The 8973-nt window shown below is 42.4% G+C and overlaps 1 long non-coding RNA gene across 1 annotated transcript in view; it reads right to left on the bottom strand.

The window, feature by feature from the left end:
* Positions 1 to 1959, bottom strand: part of LOC132890050 (uncharacterized) — a 9308-nt gene extending 7349 nt beyond the window's left edge. The window contains exons 1-2 of the long non-coding RNA XR_009655141.1: positions 1821 to 1959; positions 1524 to 1613 (exon numbers count right to left, since the gene is read on the bottom strand). This is a non-coding gene — a long non-coding RNA (uncharacterized LOC132890050). The remainder of the gene's footprint in view (positions 1 to 1523; positions 1614 to 1820) is intronic.
* Between the last annotated feature and the right edge of the window lie 7014 nt (positions 1960 to 8973).

Genomic DNA, 8973 nt, shown 5'->3' with positions numbered 1-8973 from the left:
ACTTCACTACATTTGAAAGGCAAATCTCGTACTTTTCACTCCACTACATTTCTGTCAAGGTCCTCGTTACTCTTTACTATGACAGCTTTGAAAGTGGATGTTTTTTTATTTTATTTTCTAAAACGTGCTTGCTTTTTCCCAGATGACACTGAGACAGCCGATCAGTAATCACTTGGGTCATGTCGCATCCATAGACTGTATAAAATCAATTTCAATTATTTCTCAGCAGCATTATTTAACGCAATCAGTTGATGGCAGAATGGAAGGACGCGGTTCTTCTGGGGAATGCACGCACTCATGGCCAGACCTAGAACCCATGTTTCAGTTTTCTAAAAGGATTAAAGATTTGTTTCATTTTAAATGTTGACTGAAAACGATCCACATCACGGCCTACAAAAACTCACCGTCCAACCTGCAGAAGCATATTGAGGTACATAAATGTTTTATTCCAAGAGAAAGCTTGTAGTGAAGTTGTCTGTGCTTTTAGATCTAGCGATAATGTTGCAAACGTCGCTACGCAGTCTGGTTAGTCAAATGACTTTCTATGGATTTGCCCGCCAAGCTGCCGTCGCCTTGTCCACGGCTAACGTTAACACATAGCTAGTTAAATTGGACACTGTTAGTTAGCATGTAAAAATGGAATTACGCTAACTTATCTGAAGTCCTTTCAGAAATATGTTTTAGCATAATCTTGCCAAATAAACAATGTAGAAATCTTTCTTTTCTAGTAATGTTAGCTACCCAATAGAAGAAGAAGAAACCTTTATTTGTCACATGCACCCTTCAAGCACAGTGAAATTCATCCTCTGCATTTAACCCATCTGAAGCAGTGAACACACGCACACACACCCAGAGCAGTGGGCAGCCAAACTACAGCGCCCGGGGACCAGTCAGGGGTTAGGTACCTTGCTCAAGGGCACTTCAACCCAAGGCCGCCCCACGTTAACCTAACTGCATGTCTTTGGACTGTATGGGAAACCAGAGCACCCAGACGAAACCCACGCAGACATGGGGAGAACATGCAAACTCCGCACAGAAAGACCCTCGCTGGCCGCTGGGCTCGAACCCAGAACCTTCTTGCTGTGAGGCGACTGTGCTAACCACTTACACAAAAGAGTTTGCTAGCATGTCAGGTAGAGTTTCACTGACTAGCTAGCTTAACGTTAAACCACCATGATGGCACGGCACGCGTTCATTTTCTGAATTCACATTTCCATCTTAGGTTTTGTAAGTGTTGTGGCAATAATACAACGATGCGTTGACAGTTTTAATACTTAAGTATTTTTAAAAGCAAGTACTTCAGTAAAAATCTGACTGGACAACTTTCACTTGTATAGGAGTAACATTTGATCAGTGGGATCTGTACTTTGACTTAAGTAATGAAGTTGGGTACTTTGTCCACCTCTGGATATTTGTAAATGCAGTATCAGTGAGACACAAATGCTGGAATCATCCAAGTAGTGATGATGATGATGGTGTGTGTGTGTGTGTGTGTGTGTATGAGAGAGAGAGAGATGTCCCACCTTGAGTGTGTAGGACAATGTCACAGAACTCATTCCTGTTCTGCTGTTTCTGCAGCTGTCTCAGAAGCAATGTCTCAAACTGCAGCATTTCTGGCAGACACACACGAGCAGTTAATGACATGACAGATAAAACTGAGCAGATGTGAGAAGTTCTGAAAAGTGAAACCCACACTGTGAGCTGTCACACTGCATGCATGCACGTGCTGCAAGTTTACACTCAAACAGCTAAGTAAGTCAAACTGAGCCAGGTAGCACCAGTTTACAATGGAGTTTTACTCAATAAAACATCATCCTAACCTTTTTAGCCTTCCTCAGACTCCTGTAAACAAAGTAATCGTGTATTATAGTTGGAGTGTTAAATAAAACAATAAATGTCCGGAAAATACTCGGTTTATGTCGAGTATGTTGTGTTTACGTATTTATATCCCTTTAAACCAGCCTGGAGACGATAAATTATTTGTTAATGTTTTGTTTACAGTTTTCAAAGTCATCGTTTTACTCATTTATCCCGAAAGAGTGCTTTTTAATTCTTTACACATGAATTAACTCATGGGCGTCGCCATATTGAATGTGAAGGGGGCGTGTCCTCACGCGCTGCCTGCAGAGCAGACCTACACCGCGCGTGCACTCAAGGTTCTCCATGGAAACGGCTCGAATGAGCAGTGTGGGTGTGTCAATTACCAAAAATAAGTAAATTAAATTAATTTTTAAAACAAAAAAACACACAATGTGTAATCGTGTATTATAGTTGGAGTGTTAAATAAAACAATAAATGTCCGGAAAATACTCGGTTTATGTCGAGTATGTTGTGTTTACGTATTTATATCCCTTTAAACCAGCCTGGAGACGATAAATTATTTCTTAATGTTTTGTTTACAGTTTTCAAAGTCATCGCTTTACTCATTTATCCCTAAAGAGTGCTTTTTAATTCTTTACACGAGATAAATTAACTAATGGGCGCCGCCATATTGAATGTGAAGGGGGCGTGTCCCCTTCACATTTCATAATTCTTCGTTTGGACACTCCCACATTTAACATAAAATACGACAACCCCGATTCCAAAAAAGTTGGGACAAAGTTCAAATTGTAAATAAAAACGGAATGCAATAATTTACAAATCTCAAAAACTGATATTGTATTCACAATAGAACATAGACAACATATCAAATGTCGAAAGTGAGAGACATTTTGAAATTTCATGCCAAATATTGGCTCATTTGAAATTTCATGACAGCAACACATCTCAAAAAAGTTGGGACAGGGGCAATAAGAGGCTGGAAAAGTTAAAGGTACAAAAAAGGAACAGCTGGAGGACCAAATTGCAACTCGTTAGGTCAATTGGCAATAGGTCATTAACATGACTGGGTATAAAAAGAGCATCCTGAAGTGACAGCGGCTCTCAGAAGTAAAGATGGGAAGAGGATCACCAATCCCCCTAATTCTGCGCCGACAAATAGTGGAGCAATATCAGAAAGGAGTTCGACAGTGTAAAATTGCAAAGAGTTTGAACACATCATCATCTACAGTGCATAATATCATCAAAAGATTCAGAGAATCTGGAAGAATCTCTGTGCGTAAGGGTCAAGGCCGGAAAACCATACTGGGTGCCCGTGATCTTCGGGCCCTTAGATGGCACTGCATCACATACAGGCATGCTTCTGTATTGGAAATCACAAAATGGGCTCAGGAATATTTCCAGAGAACATTATCAGTGAACACAATTCACAGTGCCATCTGCCGTTGCCAGCTAAAACTCTATAGTTCAAAGAAGAAGCCGTATTTAAACATGATCCAGAAGCGCAGACGTCTTCTCTGGGCCAAGGCTCATTTAAAATGGACTGTGGCAAAGTGGAAAACTGTTCTGTGGTCAGACAAATTTGAAGTTCTTTATGGAAATCAGGGACGTCGTGTCATTCGGACTAAAGAGGAGAAGGACGACCCAAGTTGTTATCAGCGCTCAGTTCAGAAGCCTGCATCTCTGATGGTATGGGGTTGCATTAGTGTGTGTGGCATGGGCAGCTTACACATCTGGAAAGACACCATCAATGCTGAAAGGTATATCCAGGTTCTAGAGCAACATATGCTCCCATCCAGACGACGTCTCTTTCAGGAAAGACCTTGCATTTTCCAACATGACAATGCCAAACCACATACTGCATCAATTACAGCATCATGGCTGCGTAGAAGAAGGGTCCGGGTACTGAACTGGCCAGCCTGCAGTCCAGATCTTTCACCCATAGAAAACATTTGGCGCATCATAAAACGGAAGATACGACAAAAAAGACCTAAGACAGTTGAGCAACTAGAATCCTACATTAGACAAGAATGGGTTAACATTCCTATCCCTAAACTTGAGCAACTTGTCTCCTCAGTCCCCAGACGTTTACAGACTGTTGTAAAGAGAAAGGGGGATGTCTCACAGTGGTAAACATGGCCTTGTCCCAACTTTTTTGAGATGTGTTGTTGTCATGAAATTTAAAATCACCTAATTTTTTATCTTTAAATGATACATTTTCTCAGTTTAAACAACTGATATGTCATCTATGTTCTATTCTGAATAAAATATGGAATTTTGAAACTTCCACATGATTGCATTCCGTTTTTATTTACAATTTGTACTTTGTCCCAACTTTTTTGGAATCGGGGTTGTAGTTCACCACCCAGCGCTGTTTCTGTTGCTTCGTGAAAGAATCCATTCCACTTGGTCGATAAGAGAATACACATACCACTGAAAATCCACTCTGAATTTTCCGGGCGTTCCCTACAACAACTCCCCGCGCGCGAGTGAATCTCAAGGCGAGCAGAGACATTTTGGTGCAGCTGCTGGGAAGTCATACTGACCACCTTCTGAAACTCCTCCTGGGGAGAAAAGCGCTTGAAGGCCATTCTCAGCTGGCTGAGGGTCTGATGCGCAGTGGAAATGATAAAACCAGTGGATCCCAGTTAACCACAAAAGATTTGAAATGTATACAATTAAAGAGTTTTTGAATGGTTGATATTGTTCTATCAGTTACTCCGGGTTATGGGATTCATGTATCAGGCCTGAGAGAGCTCAGAGTGGAAAATCTGAAATAATACTCTGGTCTTGAATTTTAATATAATAACAATGAAAGGGAAGTCTTAAATCAGATTTTGAGCTGAAAAATCTCCTGCCTGAATATTGTATACATACAGAAGAGACCCACAGAAAATCACACAAGTGATGCTTTTAGAAGAATGTTTATCATTTCTTAAAATAGTCCCAGTGAATGAAAGTATTATTGGATTGCATCAAATGTGTTTTCCTTCTGTAAGCTCATGTAAAAATACTTTTAATATCATATATAAATTAAATAAAATTTTAATAAGATTTAACCAAAATAGTAACAACTCAATTAAATAAATACTGCACTGTCTTCGTACGACTAAAATGCATCTCTCTCACTAAACACTTTCCAACGGAATTTTTAAAAAGCACTAGAAATACTATCAAAATCCTATCGGAATGCATCAAAGGAATTTGCTCATTTGCAAACTTTGAAAGTTTTCAAACAAAATTTAAAAATGGCACTATACTATCAAAATATACTCCACAAAGAAATTCACTTGAATGCAAAATTTTAGTACTACCAAAATACACTCACTAGTAATCTTTCACTTAAAACTCGATCAAAATCACTTTCCAGATAATTCACTTGTAAACTTAATGGAGGAGGTAACGTCAGCCCCATTGCCACCTCACAATGTCTAGCTTTTGCTAAAACCTTATTCTTTTGTTATTTGCCCTCAAAATTAACCCTAGGCGGTGGCACGGTGGTGTAGTGGTTAGCGCTGTCGCCTTACAGCAAGAAGGTCTGGGTTCGAGCCCCGTGGCCAACGAGGGCCTTTCTGTGCGGAGTTTGCATGTTGTCCGTGTGGGTTTGCTCCGGTTTCCCCCACAATCCAAAGACATGCAGGTTAGGCTAACTGGTGACTCTAAAGTGAGTGTGAATGGTTGTCTGTGTCTATTGCCCCTTTTCCACCAAATCAGTTCGGGGCCAGTGCTTAGTTTGGAACCGGGTTTTCTGTTTCCACTGACAAAGAACTGGCTCTGGGGCCAGAAAAACTGGTTCCAGGCTAGCACCAGCTCTTTGCTGGGCCAGAGGAAAGAACCGCTTACGTCAGCTGGGGGGGCCGAGTTGTTAAGACCAACAACAATAGCAAGACCACGAAAGATCACCATTTTTAAATAAGCGATGAGATATCATGGATACAGTAAAGCAGCAGTCATCCATTATTGTTGTTGTTGTTGCTGCTGCTGCTTCTTCTTCTTCTCCGTGATGTTGTTGCTTCGATGTTCGCGCCAAGGTTTATGCAAACGCAGCGACGTAACTGATGTATACAGTGACGTAATGACGTGGCTCCCCTTAGCACCCCGAGCTATGGAAAAGCAAACTGGTTCTCAGCTGGCTCGCAAGTTGAACGAGTTGTGAACCAGCACCAGCACTGGCCCTGAACCAGCCCTGGAACTGATTTGGTGGAAAAGGGGTATATGTGTCAGCCCTGTGATGACCTGGTGACTTGTCCAGGGTGTACCCCACCTTTCGCCCATGGTCAGCTGGGATAGGCTCCAGCTTGCCTGCGACCCTGTAGAACAGGATAAAGTGGATAGAGATAATGAGATGAGATGAATTAACCCTAGGCCATGTTAAATTAATGTTCAACTAAACAATGAAATAAGCTTAGCCTAATGGGGTATTCTTGGTTGATGATGAATTGTTTGCAATATTTGCTCCCTCCCCAGACACAATGGACATAAGGAAATTCTTTACAAAGAAGCGGAAAGGAAGTCAAAATTTCCCCACAGGACAGGGTTTTTTTTTTGTCCCAATGGAAATGTTAGTGCAGTTAGCTGGCTAGTCAATGTTAGGAGATGTATCAGCTGAACATCTCTTGGAATGGTAAGAAACTGGTCAACGACAAATTCCCGGTTTACCTTGGAGTAACCTTAGACAGAACTCTATCTTACAGAGAGCATGTAAGAAAACTCAAGGAGAAGATCGCTTCTAGAAACAATCTCCTCAACAACCTAACCACTCTCAACTGGGGAGCTGACGCCAACACTTTGCGATCTACTGCTCTGGTGTTATGCTACTCTACAGCAGAATACTGCTCTCCGGTATGGGAAAGGTCATGCCATGCTGGAAAAGTGGATGCTTAGCTTAATACCTCTTGCCGTATGATAACAGGAGTGCTGAAACCTACACCCCTATCAGCACTATACCGGCTAGCAGGTATTGCACCATTCCATCCGACGAGAAGCTCACTCCAGAACCCAGAAGTTTTTACAAGAGCAAGACCCAAGGCATCCTCTACACCATTACCAAGATATAAGAAGACTCAAGTCCAGAAAGAGCTTTATGGTTGTACAGAATCTAAACCCTAAGGACTCTGCCAAATACCGACTAGACCGTTGGAAAGCTTCCGACACTCTACCACCAAATGAAGCTCTTCAGAGTCCTTGCGAGTCCCTACCTCATGGTACTCACCTGCCCAGAAGGGAATGGGTTGCCCTGAACAGAGCCAGGAGTGGAGTAGATAGAACTAAAGACAACCTACTGAAATGGGGACGGGTGAACTCAGCCGAGTGTCAATGTGGTCATCCTAACCAAACTATGGGACACATTCTCCGTGAGTGCGAACTTGGTCCAAATGTCACCAATCAAGACCTATATGAAGCTAACCAAGAAGCCCTGAACTGGCTGCAGTACTGGCACGACAAGATATGATGATGATGATGATGATGATGATGATATCAGCTAGCTTAATGTTAGCTATCATTTAATTCAAACCCAGTCGGCCTACCTTATTGTAATGCCAAGAATGAGGTCAAGTCTGCTCTGATGATATTTATTGATTCTCTGTTGTGATCTGAAGAACTTGTTTTGTCTGGTCTTTGCCAGTTTTCTGGAAAGTAACATGGGAAATCAGTGTATGGGGAAGGAATAGTAGAAAGGAAAGCAATGGAGAGAGATGGATGTTATTCCAGGTGGATTGTGAAGGAAAGGGGGATAAAAGTTATGAAGTGGTAGAAATTGTGGTGGCACCAATGTAAGAAGGAGTTATATCTATAAATCTATTTGTTATACTAATCTGTAAATGTTACTGTAGTACCACCATTGCATGTAGGTTGACAAAACTGCACTTGGTCATTGTGTGAAGTTCTCTTTTATGTGTCATTTTGTTATGAAGACTGCATGATGCCATGTCATTTTTGTTACGAGTATCACTAAATTGGAAAAAAGTCAAATGTGCCCACTAAAGTCACTGTTGGTGGTGAACAAAATTGCACCTGTTCATTGTGTGAAGTTATTTTTTGTGTCACCGTTGCTTGACACAGTGTGATTTTGTGTTATGAAGTTTGCATGATGCCATGTCATGCCTGTTCATTGTGTGAAATTATCTCATCTCTCTCTCATTATCTCTACCCGCTTTATCCTTTTCTACAGGGTCGCAGGCAAGCTGGAGCCTATCCCAGCTGACTACGGGCGAAAGGCGGGGTACACCCTGGACAAGTCACCAGGTCATCACAGGGCTGACACACAGACACAGACAACCATTCACACTCACATTCACACCTACGGTCAATTTAGAGTCACCAGTTAACCTAACCTGCATGTCTTTGGACTGTGGGGGAAACCGGAGCACCCGGAGGAAACCCACGCGGACACGGGGAGAACATGCAAACTCCGCATAGAAAGGCCCTCACCGGCCACGGGGCTCGAACCCGGACCTTCTTGCTGTGAGGCGACAGCGCTAACCACTACACCACCGTGCCTCCCCACATCTAAAACTAAATTAAAAAAAGGAAACACAAAATAAAAAGTAAAATGCACCCATAAAGTCATTATTGGTGATAAATTGTGTCACATTCATCTCATTACCTTAGGCAGTGCAGTGGGTTTAAAAACAGGCTGATGAATATATGGACTAGTTGAATGAGGACTTATTGTTGAGTCTCTAAAATAGTCATTGAAGTAAGTGACTTTTGGAGGGAAAATTAGGTGTTTAACAACCTGTTAAAAATACACCAGAATGCAGGAAATGGCATCTAATTAGTAAAACATTTTCTAGGGGGGCGGCACGGTGGTGTAGTGGTTAGCGCTGTCGCCTCACAGCAAGAAGGTCCTGGGTTCGAGCCCCGTGGCCGGCAAGGGCCTTTCTGTGCGGAGTTTGCATGTTCTCCCCGTGTCCGCGTGGGTTTCCTCTGGGTGCTCCGGTTTCCCCCACAGTCCAAAGACATGCAGGTTAGGTTAACTGGTGACTCTAAATTGACCGTAGGTGTGAATGTGAGTGTGAATGGTTGTCTGTGTCTATGTGTCAGCCCTGTGATGACCTGGCGACTTGTCCAGGGTGTACCCCGCCTTTCACCCGTAGTCAGCTGGGATAGGCTCCAGCTTGCCTGCAACCCTGTAGAAGGATAAAGCGGCTA

Source organism: Neoarius graeffei, chromosome 8 (genome assembly GCF_027579695.1).
Source record: "Neoarius graeffei isolate fNeoGra1 chromosome 8, fNeoGra1.pri, whole genome shotgun sequence".
In the NCBI taxonomy this organism is placed as follows: domain Eukaryota; kingdom Metazoa; phylum Chordata; class Actinopteri; order Siluriformes; family Ariidae; genus Neoarius; species Neoarius graeffei.
Note: the sequence above shows the minus strand (reverse complement) of the source record. Positions and strands in the feature narration are given on the sequence as shown.